We start from the raw sequence: 18,198 nt of genomic DNA, 5'->3' as shown, positions 1-18,198 counted from the left end.
TGAGACAGTTGATTGGCTTGATCTGTTTGGGAGACATCCAAGCAGTGGGACTGGGTCCTGTGCTCATTGCATGATTTGGCTGTTTGAAACCTCGGGCCTATGCAGGATCACTTTGCTCGGCCTGGGAGGAGGGGAATGGACCTACCTGGACTGAGTCTACCAGGTTGATCTCAGTCCTCGGGGGAGGCTTTGCCCTGGAGGGGATGGGAATGGAGGGTTGTCTGGGGGGAAGGTGAGGGGGGAGAACAAGGGAATCCATGGCTGACATGTAGAACTGAATTGTATTGCAAAATAAAAATAAAAATTAAAAAAGAAGAGATGAGTCTTTGTTCTCATAGCAGATCACCACAACCTCTAGGCTTTGGGCCCTGAGGCACAACCCTGTACTATACACCACCACACATTGCAGTCCCAGTTTAAAGCCAGCAGGCATGTCTCTTCCAGCCAGGCCAGATTACCACTATCCCCCAACAGACTCTGAAACCTACAAAACCCACCCCACCTACTAAAACCCAGTCACCCCCTGAGACTTCAGCTGTTCCATGAGACAGAGTCCATCAGCACTGATAGGACAAAGAGCTCTGATTAGACCAAGAGCTCCCATTGGACCAAGAGTATTGATCAGACCAAGAAAGGCTCCCTCAAACACAGACACTGCTTGCACTGAGTGGATGAAGAGACAGGTAGACACCAGTACACAAATACAGTCAACAACATAAAGACCAACATGTTACCATGAGAACTTAGTTGTTCTACATCAGCAAGTCCTGAACATCCCAATGCAGAAAAAGTAGAAGAAAACAAACTTAAAAATGACTTTAAGGATATAATAGAGTTCTTTAAACGGGAAATGAAAAAAATTCCTTTAAGGAACTGAGGAAAAGACAAACAAAAAATTGGAATAAATTATAAATCCCTTAAAGAAAGCCAAGAAAACAGTACAAAACAAAACAAAAGCAACTAAACAGGTCAAGGAAAAAGCACAAGATTTGAAAACCAAAATAATATAGACAATAAAGAAGGCACAAATTGAGAGAATGATTGAAAAGGAAAATCTGAGTAAACAAACAGAAACTAAAGATGCAAGGATAAACAATAAAATACAAGAGATGGAAGAGAGATTCTCTGGCATTGAAGATATGATAGAGGAAATAGATTCATCAGTCAAAGAAACATTAAAGCTTACAAAGTCATAACACAAATCTTGCCGGGAATCTGGGACACCATGAAAAGGCCAAACCTAAGAATAATAAGAATAGAAGAAGGAGAAGAATACCAGCTCAAAGGCACGAAAATATATTCAATAAAATCATAGAAGAAAACTTCCCCGACCTAAAGAAGGAAATGCCTATGAAGATACAAGAAGCTTACAGAATACCAAATAGACTGGATCCAAAACAAAGTCCCCTTACCACAGAATAATCAAACCACTAAACATACAGAATAAAGAAAAAATATTAGAGCTGCAAAGGAAAATGGCCAAGAATCATATAGAGGCAGACCCATCAGAAAAACAGGTGACTTCTCAATGGAAACTCTGAAAGCTAGAAGGTTCTGGACAGATATTGTTGCAGACACTAAGAAACCATGTATGCCAAACCAGACTATTATACCCAGCAAAACTCTCAATAGCCATAGACAGTGTAAACAAATTATCTCTTGATAAAACTGCATTTAAATAATACCTATCCACAAACCCAGCCCAACAGAAAGACTTAGAAGGAAAAAAATACAATTTAAGGCAGTTAGATACACCCATGAAAATGCAGGCAAAAGATAATCACACACCAACAAATACGAAAGAAGGGAAACACACAACACTACCATCAAAAAATGACTGGAATTTACAATCACTGGTCATTAATACCCCTTAATATCAGTGGACTCAACTGATCTATAAAAAGACACAGGTAACTTAATGGGTATGAAAATACATATCCTTCCGCTGCATACAGGAAACATACCTAAACTTCAAAGAAAGACACTACCTCAGAGGAAAAGGCTGGGAAAAGTATTTCCATTAAATGGACTGATGAAGCAAGCTGGTGTAGCTATACTAATATCTAATAAAATAGACTTCAAAGTCAAAACATTTGAAAGAGATCAGGAAGAATATTTCATATTCATCACAGAAAAAATCCAATATGATGTATCAATTCTGAACACTTATTCTCCAAATAAAAGGGCACCCACATTTTTAAAAGAAACATTACTAAAGCATAAATCACACATCAAACTAGTAATGGGAGATTTCATCACCCCACTCTCACCAAATGACAGATCTGCCAGACAGAAATTTAACAGAGAAATAAGGGAACTAACAAATATTATAACTCAAATGGACTTAATAAATATCTACATCTCATGGAAATGGAATAATGCCCAACTGAATCACCAATGAGTCAAGGAAGAAATAAAGAAATAAATTAAAGATTTCCTAAAATTCAATGAAAATGAAAGTACAACATACCCAAACTTATGGGACACTGTGAAAACAGTTCTAAGAGGAAGATTCATACCTCTAAGTGTCAACATAAACAAGATGGAGAAATCCCACATAGTGACTGAAAAGCACACCTGAACAAGAAGAAGCAAACTCATCCAAGAGGAATAGATGCCAATAATCAAATTGAAGGTGGAAATCAATAACAAAGAATCAAAGAGAACAAAAGAAAGAATCAATGAAACAAAGATTTGTGTTTTTTTGAAAAAAAAAACAACAACAGATAGACAAGCCCTTATCCAAATTAACCAAAAGACAGAGAGAGAGCAACCAAATTAACAAAATCAGAAATGAAAAGTGAGACATAACAGACAATGAGGAAATTCTGAGAATAATTAGGTCATACTTCAAAAACCTATACTCCACAAAATTGGAAAATCTGAAAGAAATGGACAGTTTTCCGGACAGGTACCACATACCAAAGTTAAATCAAGACCAGATAAACTACTTAAATAGACTAATGACCCCTAAGGAAATAGAAAGAGTCATTAAAAGTCTCCAAACAAAAAAAATGCCCAGGTCCAGATGGTTTCAGCACAGAATTGAACATTAACAAACTATTATGTGGCTACATTTACCTTGATACCTAAACCACACAAAGATGAAACAAAGAAAGAGAATTACAAACCAGTCTCCCTCATGAACATTGATGCAAAAATACTCAAAATATTGGCTAACATATTCCAAGAACGTATCAAAAAATTATCAACCATGACCCAGTGAACTTCATCTCTGGGATGAAAGGATGGTTCAACATACAAAAATCTGTCAATGTAATACACCATATAAACAAACTGAAAGAAAAATTAACATGACCATCTCATTAGATACTGAAAAATCCTTTGACAATGTCTAGCACCCCTTGGTGATAAACATCTTGGAGAGATCAGGAATACAAAAAACATACCTAAATATAATAAAGGTAATTTACAGTGGGTCATAGAAAACATCAAATTAAATGGAGAGAAACTCAAAGCGATTCTACTAAAATAAGGAACAGGACAAAGCTGTCCATTCTTCCCATATTTATTCAACATAGTACTTGAAGTTCTAGCTAGAGCAAAAAGACAATAAAAGGAGATCAAGGGAAAACATATTGGGAAGAAAGAATTCAAATTTCATTATTTGCCTATGCTATGATAGTATAAATAAATGACACCAAAAATTCTACCAGGGAACTCCTACAGATAATAAACACCTTCAGTAATGTGGCGGGATACAAGATTAACTAAAAAAAAAAAAAATCAGTAGCCTTCCTATGAACAAATGATAAATGGGCTTAGAAAGAAATCAGAGAAACATCACCATTTACAATAGCCACAAATACTGTCAAATACCTTGGAGTAATCCTAATAAAGCAACTGAAAGATCTGTATGACAAGAACTTTAAGTCTCTGAAGAAGAAAATATCAGAAAATCAAAATATCTTCCATGCTCATGGATAGGTAGGATTGACATAGTGAATGCCAATCTTACCAAAAGTAATATACAGATTCAATGCTATCCTCATCAAAATCCAAACCAATTCTTCACAGACCTTGAAAGAATAACACTCAACTTCTTATGGAAAAAGAAAAAAAACCACAGGCTAGCTAAAAGAAACCTGTATAATAAAGCAACCACTGGAGGCATCACGGTTGCTGACCTCAAGTTCTACTATAGAGCTATAGTAATAAAAACAGCTGGGTATAGGTAATAAAAAACAACATGTAGACCAATGTAATCTAATTGAAGACCCTGACATTAATCTGCACACTTATGACATGAAAGCCAAAATTGTACAATGGAAAATTGAAAGCATCTTCAACAATTGGTGCTGGCATAACTGGATGTTAACATGTAGAACATTCCAACTAGATCTATATATGTCGCCATGCACAAAACTCAAGTCCAAGCAGATCAAAGACCTCAACATACATTCAGTTATACTGAACTTGGTAGAAGAGAAAGTAGGAAGTAGTCTTGAATGCATTAGCACAGAAGACCCTTCCTAAATATAACACTAGTAGCACAGAAACTGAGAGCAACAATTAATAAATGGGACTTCCTAAACCTGAGAAGCTTTTGTAGGGCAAAAGACATTGTCAATAAGACATACATGACAGCCTACAGAATGGAAAAAAGATATTCAACAACCCCATGTCTGAGAGGGGCTGATCTCCAGAACATACAAAGAATTCAAGAAAATAGACTTCAAAATACCAAGCAATCCATTAAAAAAATGGGATCCAGAGTTAAACCGAGAATTTTCAACAGAAGAATCACAAATGGCCTAAAGACATTTAAAGAATTGTTCAACATCCTTAGTCATCAGGGAAATGGAAATCAAAATGATTCTGAGACAACATCTTACACCCATCAGAATGGCTAAGATAAAAAAAACACTGAAGACAGCTTATGTTGGAGAGGATGTAGAGCAAGGAGAACACACCTTCATTGTTGTTGTTGGTACAAATTTGTACAGCCACTTTGGAAATCAGTATGCCAGTTTCTCAGAAAATTCAGAATCAACCTTCCTCAAGACCCAGCTATACCACTTTTTTGCATACACCTGAGAAATACACAATCACACCACAAGGACATATGCTCAATTATGTTCATAGCAGCATTATTCGTAATGGCCAGAACCTGGAAACAACCTAGATGCTCTTCAACCAAAGAATGGATGGATAAAGAACATGTGGCACATATACACAATGGAGTACTACTCAGTAGTAAAAAAAATGACATCATGAAATTGGCAGGCAAATGGATGCAAATAGATAATATCATCCTGAGTAAGGTAACCCATACTCAGAAGGACAAACATGGTATGTACTCACTCGTAAATGGATACTAGATTACAGCCAATGATAACCAGAGTACAACTCACAGCTCCAGAGTAGCTACCTAACAAGGAGGACCCTTGAGGGATGCATGGATTGCCCTGCAAAGGAGAAATAGATGAGATCTCCATGAGTAAACTGGGGCTGAAGGGGGAAAATTGTGGATAGGGGATGGGGGATTAGAACATGAGGGAATTGGAGTTTCAAGCTGGAACAGGGGCAGAATGTGAGAGCAAGGAAAGAGATACCATGATAGACGGAGACATCATGGGAATAGGGAGAAATAGGGTTTTAGGGAAGTTCCAAGGAATCCACAAGTAAGACCTCACCTTAAACTACTAGCCATAGTGGAGAGGATGCCCTAACTAGCCTACAACAGTAAACAGATTGTTGAATACCCTAACTGTCATCATATAGCTTTCTTTCATCCAGCAATGGATGGAAGCAGATGCAAAGATCACCAGCCAAGCATCAGGCCTACCTCCAAGAGTCCAGATGATGAGAGAGAAGAGGAATTCTATGAGCAAGGGACATCAAGATCATGATGGAGAAATATATAGAGACAACCAAACCAAAGTAGTGGGAACTCATGAACTGTGGACCAATAGCTTTGGAGCCCCCATGGGACTGGACTATGCCTTCTGCATTGGTGAGACAGTTGTTTTGCTTGAAGTGATTAAGACTGTTTAAGGGGCCCCATGGCAGTTGAATCAGGATCCATCCCTGGTACATGAATGGGCTATTTGGAGCCCAGTACCTATGGTTGGACACCTTACACAGCCTTGGTGCAGGGGGGGGGGGCTTGGACCTGCCTCAACTGATTGTACCAGGCTCTGCTGACTCCCCATGGGAAGCCTTGCCTTGGAGGAGGTGGGAGGCGGGGGAATGCTGGACGGAGGTGGTGAGAAACGGGGATCTTTGGTTGGTATGTAAAATGAATAGAAAATTTTTTAATAATAAAAAAGAAAGAAGAGAAAAAAGAAACTAGGAAACCAACTGCATTATTCTCATACACATCTTAACATATTTTTATATCTTTGATGGTGAGTGGAAGACAAGGTGCTTGTCATACATTTTGATGGCTTTAAAATTACTAATTCTTGCCGGGCAGTGGTGGTGCACGCCTTTAATCCCAGCACTCGGGAGGCAGAGGCAGGTGGATCTTGGTGAGTTCGAGGCCAGCCTGGTCTACAGAGCGAGATCCAAGAAAAGGCGCAAAGCTTCACAGAGAAATCCTGTCTCAAAAAAAACAAAAAAATTACTAATTCTTTAGAATTACCTTTATGTTCCACAACTCAACTTTAGACAAAGCTACACAGAGAAACCCTGTCTCAAAAAACCAAAAAAAAATTTCTAATTCTTTAGAATTACCTTTATGTTCCACAACTCAACTTTAGATACAGCCTTTTTTCACTCACAAAATGCATATTGGCTGTGGTTATTCTATTGATATTTGATTTCCAATCCTACCCCTAGCATGTGTGAATTAATTCTGTTTTGTAAATATATTAGATTTATTAAATCTGAACCTGGAAATTCTACATTTCATACCAGGCAATCTTCATATGAAGATGATAAATCCCCATGACTTTGTAATCCCCTGAATTAAGTCTGCATTAAGCTAAGTGATCTATGGATATTTAATGAGTTATTTTAAATTCTGTATGATCTTTGATGAATTTTTGCAAAATTCATCAAGTGGTTTTACACACTTAAAAAAGAAATTTTCAAATAAACTATATATGTTTATGTATTGTATGTTGGTTTCTTTCTAGTATGATTCCTTATGATATTTTTTATTTATTTTTTCACTTTTTTATTTATTTTTCTATTGTCAGCTTTATACAGTATAAATTCTTATCCTAATTTTGAAATGTTTCATTGAGGCTTGCCCAATAATTGAGTAAAACCAAAACTTATTATAAGCCACAGTCATCCTAGGGTCCTCCCTGCTATATAGTCTTCCTGGTTCTGTGGGTTGCAGTTTGATTGTTCTTTGCTTTATATATAGAATCCACTTATGAGAGAGTACATACTATGTTTGTCCTTCTTGCTTTGTGTTACCTCACTCAGAATGATTTTTTTCTAGTTCGATCTATTTGCCTGCAAATTTCATGCTGTCATTGTTTTTCTCTGCTGAGTAGTACTCCATTGTGCATATGTACCACATTTTCTTAATCTATTCTTCAATTGACGGGAATCTAGGTTGTTTCCAGGTTCTGGCTATTACAAATAGTGCTGCTATGAACATAGCTGAGCATGTATCTTTGTGGTATGATTGAGTATTTCTTGGGTATATGCCCAAGAGTGGTATGGCTGTGTCTTGAAGTAGATCTATTCCCAATTTTCTGAGAAACCGCCATATTGATTTCCACAGTGGTTGTACAAGTTTGCACTCCCACCAACAGTGGAGGAGTGTTCCCTTTGCTCCACATCCTCTCCAACATTGACTGTTATTAGTGTTTTTGATCACCAGGCTATGGGATTGGCACATGACTTTAATCCCAACACTTGGGAGGCAGAGCCAGGCAGATCTTTGTGAGCTCGAGGCTTGATCATAGCCAATCTGACAGGTGTAAGGTGGTATCTCAGAGTCGTTTTGATTTGCATTTCTGTGATAATTAAGGATGTTGAGCTTTTCTTTAAATGTCTTTCCGCCATTTGTGATTCTTCTTTTGAGAATTCTCTGTTTAGCTCTTTAGCCCATTTTTAATCAGAGTGTTCAGTATTTTGATGTCTAGTTTCTTGAGTTCTTTATATACTTTGGAGATCAGTCCTCTGTCAGGTGTGGGGTTGGTGAAGGTCTTATCCCATTTTGTAGGCTGTCTTTTTGTCTTATTGACCATGTCTTTTGCCCTACAAAAGCTTCTCAGTTTCAAGAGGTCCCATTTATTATTTTTTGTGCTCTGTGTTTGTACTGCTGGTGTTATATTTAGGAAGTGATCTCCTGTGCCAATGCAATCAAGACTACTTCCTATTTTCTGTTCTATTAAGTTTGGTGTAACTGGATTTATGTTGAGATCTGTGATCCAACTAGATTTGAGTTTTGTGAATGGTAACAGATATGGATCTGTTTGTAATCTTTTACATAATGATATCCAGTTTGCCAGCACCATATGTTGAAGAAACTTGCTTTTTTCCATTGTATAGTTTTGGCTTCTTTGACAAAAATCAGGTATTCATATGTGCGTTGATAAATGTCGGGGTCTTCAATTTGATTCCATTGGTCTGTATGTTATTTTTTATGCCAGTATCAAGCTGTTTTTATTACTATAGTTCTATAGTAGAGCTTAAGGTCAGGGATGGCAATGCCTCCAGAGGTTGCTTACTATACAGGATTCTTTTGGCTATCCTAGGTCTTTTGTTTTTCCATATGAAGTTGAGTATTTTTCTTTCCAAGTCTGTGAAGAATTATGTTGGGATTTTGATGGGGATTGCATTGAATCTGTAGATTGCTTTGGGTAAGATTGCCGTTTTTACTATGTTAATCCTACCTATCCATGAGCATGGGAGATCCTTCCATTTTCTGATATCTTCTTCAATTTCTTTCTTTTGAGACTTAAAGTTCTTATCAAAAAGGTCTTTCACTTGTTTAGTTAATGTTATCCCAAGGTATTTTATATTATTTGTGGCTATTGTAAACGGTGATGTTTCTCTGATTTCTTTCTCAGCCCATTTTTTATTTGTATATTGGAGGTCTACTGATTTTTTTGAGTTGATCTTGTATCCTGCCCCTTTACTGAAGGAGTTTATCAGCTGTAGGAGTTCCCTGGCAGAATTTTGGGGGTCACTTATGTAAACTATCATATCATCTGCAAATAGTGAAAGTTTGACTTCTTCCTTTTCAACTTGTATCCCCTTGATTTCCTTTTATTGTCTTATTGCTCTAGCTAGGACTTCAAGTATTGAATAAATATGGAGAGAGTAGACAGCCTTGTCTTGTTCCTTATTTTAATGGAATTGCTTTGAGTTTCTCTCTGTTTAATTTGATGTTGGCTGTTGGCTTGCTGTAAATTGCCTTTATTATGTTTAGGAATGTTCCTTGTATTCCTGATCTCCCTAATACCTTTATCATGAAGGAGTGTTGGATTTTGTCAAAGGCTTTTTCAGCATCTAATGAGATGATGATGTGTTTTTTTCTTTCAGTTTGTTTATATGGTGTATTACATTGACAGATTTTCGTATGTTGAACCATCCTTGCATCCCTGGGATGAAACCGACTTGGTCATGGTGAATAATTGCTTTGATGTGTTCTTGGATTTGGTTTGCCAATATTTTGTTGAGTATTTTTGCATCAATGTTCATGAGGGAGATTGGTCTGTAATTCTCTTTCTTTGTTGCATCTTTGTGTGGTTTGGGTATCAGGGTAATTGTAGCCTCATAAAATGGGTTTGCTAATGTTCGTTCTGTTTCTATTGAGTGGAACAATTTGAAGAGTATTGGAATTAGTTCTTCTTTGAAAATTTGGTAGAACTCTGCACTTAAACCATCTGGTCCTGTGCTTTTTTGGTTGGGAGACTTTTAATGACTGTTTCTATTTCTTTAGGGGTTATTGGTCTGTTTCAATAGTTTGTCTGTCTTGATTTAATTTTGGTATGTGGTGTCTATCCAGAAAATTGTCCATTTTTTCTATATTTTACAATTTTGTGGAGTACAAATTTTTGAAGTATGTCCTGATGATTCTCTGGATTTCCTTGTTGTCTGTTGTTATGTCTCCCTTTTCATTTCTGATTGTATTAATTTGGGTGCTCTCTCTTTGCCTTTTGGTTAATTTGGCTAGGGGTTTGTCTATCTTATTGATTTTTTAAAAAGAACTAACTCTTTGTTTCATTGATTCTTTGTATTGTTCTCTTGGTTTCTATTTCATTGATTTCGACCCTCAATTTGATTATTTCCTGGTGTCTATTTCTTCTGGGTGAGTTTGTTTCTTTTTGTTCTAGAGCTTTCATTTGTGCTGTTAAGTCTTTGGTATGAGATTTCTCCATCTTCTTTATGTGTACATTTAGTACTATGAGTTTTCCTCTTAGTACTGCTTTCATAGTGTCCCATAAGTTTCGGTATGTTGTACTTTCATTTTCATTGAATTCTAGGAAATATTTAAGTTCTTTCCTTGTTTCTTCCTTGACCAATTGGTGTTTCAGGTGGGCATTTTTCAGTTTTCATGAGATTGTAGGCTTTCTATATTTTTTTTTTTTTGGTTTTTCAAGACAGGGTTTCTCTGTGTAGCTTTGTGCCTTTCCTGGAACTCGCTTTGGAGACCAGGCTGGCCTCGAACTCACAGAGATCCACCTGGCTCTGCCTCCCGAGTGCTGGAATTGAAGACGTGCGCCACCACCGCCCAGCTCTTTCTATAATTTTTGTTGTTGTTGAAATCTAACTTTAAGGCATGGTGGTCTGATAAGATACAGGAGGTTACTCCAATGTTTTTGTTTCTGTTGAGATTTGCTTTGTGACCAAGTATGTGGTCAATTTTTTGAGAAGGTTCCATGTGGTGCTGAGAAGAAGGTATATTCTTTCTTGTTAGGATAAAATGTTCTGTAGCTATCTATTAAGTCCATTTGAGTCATAACATCTGTTAGTTCCTTTATTTCTTTGTTAAGTTTCAGTCTGGTAGATCTCTCTTTTGGTGAGAGTGCTGTGTTGAAATCTCCCACTACTAATGTGTGGGGTTTGATGCGTGATTTAAGCTTTAGTAATGTTTCTTTTATGAATATGGGTGCCTTTGTATTTGGGGCATAAGTGTTCAGAATCGAGACTTCATCTTGATGAATTTTTCCTGTGATAAATATGTAACATCCATCCTGATCTCTTTTGATTGATTTTAGTTTGAAGTCTATTTTATTAGATATTAGAATAGCTACACCAGCTTGCTTTTTAGGCCATTTGATTGGCAAGCCTTTTCCCAGCCCTTTACTCTGTGGTAGTGTCTGTCTTTGAAGTTAAGGTGTGTTTCTTTTAGGCAGTAGAAGGATGGATCCTGTTTTCTTATCCATTCTGTTAGCCTGTGTCTTTTTATAGGTGAATTGAAACAATTGATATTGATGTATATTAATAAACACTGATTGTTAATTCCTGTTATTTTATTAATTAATTAATTAATTAACTAATTTATTTATTTATTTATTTATTTATTTATTTATTTATTTATTTATTTATTTATGTGGTCATGTTGCGTTTTCCTTCTTTGGTATTTGTTGGTGTGGGATTATCTATTGCCTGAGATTTCATGGGTGTGTTTAGCTTCTTTAGGCTAGAATTTTCCTTTTAGTGCTTTCTGTAGGGCTTGATTTGTGGATAGCTATTGTTTAAATCTGGTTTTATCATGGGATATTTTGTTTACTCTGTCTATGGTGATGAGAGTTTTGCTGGGTATAATAGTCTGGGATGGCATCTGTGGTCCCTTAGTTTCTGCATAACATTTGTCCAGGACCTTCTAGCTTTCGTGGTCTCTATTGAGAAGTCTGGTGTTATTCTGATGGGTCTGCCCTTATGTTACTTGGTCTTTTTCCTTTGCGGCTCTTAATATTTTTTCTTTGTTCTGTATGTTTAGTGTTTTGATTATTATGTGGCAAGGGGACTTTTTTGGATCCAGTCTATTTGGTTTTCTGTAAGGTTCTTGTATCTTTATAGGCATTTACTTCATTAGGTTGGGGAAGTTTTTCTTCTATGATCTTGTTGAATATATTTTCTGTGCCTTTGAGTTGGTATTCTTCTCCTCCTTCTATCCCTATTATTCTTAGGTTTGGTCTTTTCATGGTATCCCAAATTTCTTGGACATTTTGTGTTATGACTTTTTTGTCTTTAGTGTTTCCTTTGATGGACGAATCTATTTTCTCGATTGTGTCTTCAACATCAGAGACTCTCTGTTCCATCTCTTGCATTTGGTTGGTTATGCTTGCTTCTGTAGTTCCTGTTCGTTTAGTCAGAATTTCTATTTTCAGTATTCCCTCAGTGTGTGTTTTATTTATTGTCTCAATTTCATTTTTCAAATCTTGAACTGTTTCCTTCATCTGTTTAATTACTTTTTCTTGGCTTTCTTTGATATCTTCCAATTTTTTGTTTGTTTTTTCTTCCATTTCTTTAAGGGAATTTTTTATTTCCTCTTTAAGGGCCTCTATCTTCTTCTTAAAGTCATTTTAGGATTGATTTCTTCTGCTTTGGTATGTTCAGGTCTTGCAGGTGTAGAATCGCTAGGTTCTGATGTTGTCATGTAAGTCTTTATGTTGTTGCCTGTGTTTTTGCACTGGCATCTACTCATCTCTTCCTCTGCTCAGTGTAGGTGGTGTCTATGTCTGAAGGTGCCTCTCTTGTCCTAATCGATAGTCTTGGGCTATTAGGAGCTCTTGATTAAATTGATGCTGTTGGGCTCTGTTTCTCCAGGAGCAGCTTAGTCCAATCAGTGTTAGTGGGTTCTGTCTCAGGGAGCAGTTGTTCCCAATTGGTGCATGGTGTGCTTATGGTTCCAGTGGTTGTTAGGTTTGTAGGGGTTTTATTTGGTGGGAGAGCAGGGAAAGGTAGCTGTTTGGTCCCTGGGACTCCAATAGGTAGGACCTAGAGGCTAGAAACCTGATCTGCCAGTCTGGAGATGGGGGCTTACCTATTCCCAGTCGGTGTAGGGTAGGCTTATGATTCTGGTGATCTGGTTTGGTGGCTGGGTGGCACCTTCTTTTGTGTTCTCAGGTCACATTTTGCTCATTCATCAACTCCTCAGCTGATCTTGTTTCCTCAGACTGCAGACTGCAAGCTTCTGAATGAGATTCTCTCCCAAATGGATCTCAGCTGAGCAGGTTGTTTAGTAGGGTAATCTCACCAACACCTCCAAGTTGTTGGGTTTCACAGGATCAGCAGCTGTGCCCTGGGTTGGCCTCAGGCAGTATGTTTGGATCCATTCTAGTCACATCCCATGGAGATCTGGGTACTGGGTACTGGGATTTAAGGCGTCTCTGTTCCAAGCTCTTAATCTTCATGTTTTCACTCAGTTTCTCTTCTTCTTGGCAAAAATAGCCATTTGGGCAAGAAATTGTTCTTGCCTGTACTCCTTGACAAAATGTTGTACTTACTGGACTGCAGGACCCTTAGGAAGGTGATCACTGAACTTTGCAAGGCAAGATTGTCCTTCAGGTTCCTGCTTCACAGAGGAGACTGCCAGACATTCTACAGGACACAGGAAGAAGCAACTGAGAGACTCTAGGCCTGTAGGCTGAACAATGGATGTCTCAACATTGCAGAAGAACTTTGGGTGACTGACTGTTCAGGCAGGCAGCTGTCTCTTCATTTCCAGTGTTTTGGAAGTTGCTTATAATGCTCTTCCTATTTACTTAGGTAATATTATAACCTTCTGTGATCTTTGATGTAGTTGAAGACTAGATAGAATATTGTCTTTAATGTTGCCAAACATAAATAGACTATATATCATAACTGTAATTCCTGCTTGATTACTGTTTTATTATATGTAATTTTACTATGTTAAAGTTAAAACCTTCCTTTTTGATTAGATATAAAAGGGGAAATGGTGGGGATGTCATTCTGTATGCTGTGAATATGTTGCTCTGATTGGTTGATAAATAAAAGGCTAATTGGCCAGTAGCCAGGTAGGAAGTATAGGTGGGATGAGCAAACAAGGAGAGTTCTGGGAAGAGGAATGGTGAGTCAGGAGACACTGCTAGCCACCACCAGAATAAGCAAGATATAAAATACCAGTAAGCCATGTGGCAAAGTATTGATTTATAGAAATGGGTTAATTTAAGATATAAGCACTAGCTAGTGAGAAACCTGAGCCATTAAGCCATATAGTTTAAAAATAATATAAGCCTCTGTATGTTTGCTTGGGTTTGAGCACCTGCAGGACATAGTGGGACTGAAGAAAACTCCAGTTACATTTCTGTAATGCAAAGGATATTGTCACTAGTACAAAAAGACAGCTCACAGAAAGGGAAAACATTTAAAACAACTCCACAGCTGACTGATATCTAATATCCAAAATATATAAAGAACACAAGAAACTAGATATCAATAAAATAAATAATATAATTAAAATTGGGGGACAGATCTAAACATAATTCTCAATGGAGGAGTATCAAATGGTTGAGAAGCATGTAAAGAAATGTTCAAATCATTAGCCATCCAGGAAATGCAAATCAAAACAATACTGAGATTTCATTGTACACCTGTCAGAATGGATAAGATCAAAAACACAAGTGACCACTTCTGATTGATAGCATGTGGGGTAAGGGGAACTCTCCTCTACAGTTGGGGGGAGTGCAAACTTATAAAGACACTTTAGAATCAATATGGCAGTTTCTCTGAAAATTGGGAATAGATCTACCTCAAGACCCAGTTATACCACTTCTGGGCATATGTTCAAAGGAAATTCCATCATACCACAAGGACATTTGTTCTACTATGGTAATGGAAGATTTATTTGTAATAGCAAGAAATTCTAACTAACATAATTGTCTCTCAATCAAGAAAGGAATAAAGAAAATATGGTACATGTACATGATGGAATATTACTCAGCTGCTAAAAAAATGATACCATAAAATTTGGAGAGAAATGGATGGAACAAAAAAAGATAATCTTGAATGAGGTAACCCAGACTCAGAAATACAAACATAATATGTACTCCATCATAAGTGAATATTATCTGTAAAGTGAAGAACCATGCTCAACTTACAGACCCAGAGATCTAAGCTAAATAACAAGGAGGACTCAAGGTGGTATGGATGAATCTCACAGTGAAGGGGAAGTGTAATGGACATTGCCATTGAATGGGAGAGTGACATAGAAGGGGGATGAGGATTAGAATAGGAGGGACCAGGTGGGAGGAGAATGGGTTGAGAATGCATTGGAAGAGATAACTGGAATCTGGGGCCATCTTTGGGATGAGGTAGAAACCTGGAGCAATAGAAACATCCAGGAATCTGTGATAATGAACCTAGCTAAGACTCCTAGCAATAGTGGATATGGTGCCTAAACTGGCCATCTCCTGTTACCAGGCAAGACTCCTAGTGGAGGGACTGGGACACCAACCCAATCACAAACCTTTCAGCCTATAATCTGTCCTGCCTACAAAAAGTGCATGGGTAAAGACAGTGCAGAAATTGTGGAAATGACCAACTGAAAACTGGCACTGCTGCAGACCCATACCCTGAGAGGTTCTCCACTCTGAGTGCCAGGACCCAGAGGTGGGATACCCCAGAGATTTAGGATAGAACCAAATATGAATGGCAAAAATGTCAATGAAATGATTCCTAATGTTATTCTGCTATTCTCATAGATTGCTGTCATCAAAGAGACTTCACCATCAAGCAACTGATGAAAAAAGATGCAGAGACCCACAGTAAGACATGTAGGTGGAGCTCACAGTATCCTGCAGAACAGGACAAAGGAGGGATTACAGGGCCAAGTGATATCAATGGTAGCAAAAACAAAAGCAAAAAAAAAACAAAAAACAAAACAAAAAACAAAACAAAAAAAAACTAAAACAAACAAACAAATGAACAAACAAACAAACAAAACAAAGCAAAAAAAAACCTCACAGAATTAACTAATCTGGGCTCATAGGCACTCAGTGATCATAGGCACTCAGTGACACCAAACCGACAACAGAGAGTCTAAATGAGACTGACTTAGGTGCTCTGCATATATGTTACAGTTGTATAACTTAGTGTTCATGCAAGACTCCTAATAATGAGAGTGGGGATGTCTCTGATTCTGTTGCCTGCTTTTGGGACTCATTCTTCCTACCAGATTGCCTCATCTAGCCTTAATTGAAGTGGAAGAGCCTAGTCACACTGCAACTTGTTATATCATTGCTGGCTGACAGTATTTAGAGGCCCACATATATCTGAAGAGAATGAGTGGAGGGTGAGAAGACTGGGTAGGGGAAAGTGGTGGAGGCACTGGGAAGATAGGATGGAGGGAAATTTTGGAAATTTTGGAAAAAAATCATAAAAAATTCCCTAATCTAAAGAAGTAAAAGGAAAAGAAACATATGGAACATCAAATAGACTGGATCAGGAATGAGTCCCCTCAGCAATAATAATAATAGTAATAATAATAATAATAATAATAAGCTTAGAGGACAAATTATGGTTGCACAGGCAAGGACTTGAATGGGAGGTTCAAGTCGGGAGGGGGAAAGGAGGGGAACTCAAAGGAGGTAATATGAGGAGAGATAGCTAAAATTAAGGGATATTTAAGGGAATGTATGGAAACTTACTACAATACAAACTTCTTAAAATATATACACATATGATGGCAATGTATACAATATTATCAAATAATGTTAGACATCTAATAAATGACCGTCTCTTGTTACCAAAGGAAGCTTTCAGTACTGGGATTGGGTTGAACCTAGTTGAGAGGCTGAGCAAAGAGATCCCATGGGAACACAGGCTGTTGCTAAGGCTATAGACTGCTCTCCACACACTCACACCAAGGCTCTATTTGTGCAGACAACACCTTCATGACTCATTGAACATGGAGATGCTGGGCTGAAAACTACAGAGAGCTTTCAAACCCCTACTTTCCAGCATCTTTGTTAAAGGAAGGTACTCTGCACACTATCAAAAGAGAAATGTAAACATGAATTCAGCCCCAAATCCTTTGATCTACAGTGATGTCCTACCTGTGAGATATGCTAGGGCAATGGTGGCACACAGCTCACAGGAGGAACAAAGAAATAATTTATTTTATTTAAGGCCCACTAAATGAGATGGATCTCATACCTGACACTGCTTTGGTGACCAGAGACTAGACAGCCTGGGGATCTAGAGTAAAATCAAGTAATACTGGTCTAAAACTTTAATGACAAAATGAATCTTAATTATATTCTGTTATGCTCATATTAGTACCTTGTTCCGCCATCATCAGAGAAGCTTTTTCCTGAAGCAGTTAGGAAAAAATATAGAGACTCCCAGACAGTCAACACACAGAATGAGATACTTTTGAACAATCATCCCTAAATGGTATTTTCCCACAAAATCTCTTCCTTTAGAGATCAGAGAACACTTAGGCTTTCTGTAATTTTTGTTGTTGTTGAAGTTTAACTTTAAACTATGGTGGTCTGATAGAACACAGGAGGTTATACCAATTGTTTTGTATCTGTTGAGATTTGCTTTGTGGCCAAGTATGCGGTCGATTTTAGAGAAGGTTCCATGGGGTGCTGAGAAGAAGGTATATTCTTTTTTGTGAGGATGGAATGTTCTGTAGATATGGATTAAGTCCATTTTAGTCATAACATAGGTTAAGTCCTTTATTTCTCTGTTAAGTTTCGATTTGGCAGATCTGTCCAGTGGTGAAAGTGGGGTGTTGAAGTCTCCCACTATTAATGTGTGGGGTTTTATAAGTGATTTAAGCTTTAGTAATGTTTCTTTTACATATGTGGGTGCCCTTGTGTTTGGGGATAAATGTTCAGAATTTAAACTTCATCTTGGTGGATTTTTCCAGTGATGAGTATGTAATGTCCTTCTTGATCTCTTTTGATTGATTTTAGTTTGAAGTCTATTTTACTTGGTATTAGGATGGCTACACCCGCTTGTTTCTTAAGACCACTTGATTGAAAAGACTTTTCCCAGCCTTTTATTCTTAGGTAGTGTTTGTCTTTGAATGTGAGGTGTGTTTCTTGTATGCAACAGAAAGATGGGTCCTGCTTTCATATACATTCTCTTAGCCTGTGTCTTTTTATAGGTGAATTAAGTCCATTGATATTAAGGAATATTAATGACCAATGATTGTTCATTCATGTTATCTTTTGGTGGCAGTGTGTGTGTACTTCTCTTCTTTGGGGTTTACTGTTGTAGGGTTATCTGTTTGTCTGTGTTTCTGTGGGTGTATCTGACTTCCTTAGGTTGGAATTTTCCTTCTAG

Source organism: Peromyscus eremicus, unplaced genomic scaffold, assembly GCF_949786415.1.
Source record: "Peromyscus eremicus unplaced genomic scaffold, PerEre_H2_v1 PerEre#2#unplaced_67, whole genome shotgun sequence".
In the NCBI taxonomy this organism is placed as follows: Eukaryota; Metazoa; Chordata; class Mammalia; order Rodentia; family Cricetidae; genus Peromyscus; species Peromyscus eremicus.
Note: the sequence above shows the minus strand (reverse complement) of the source record.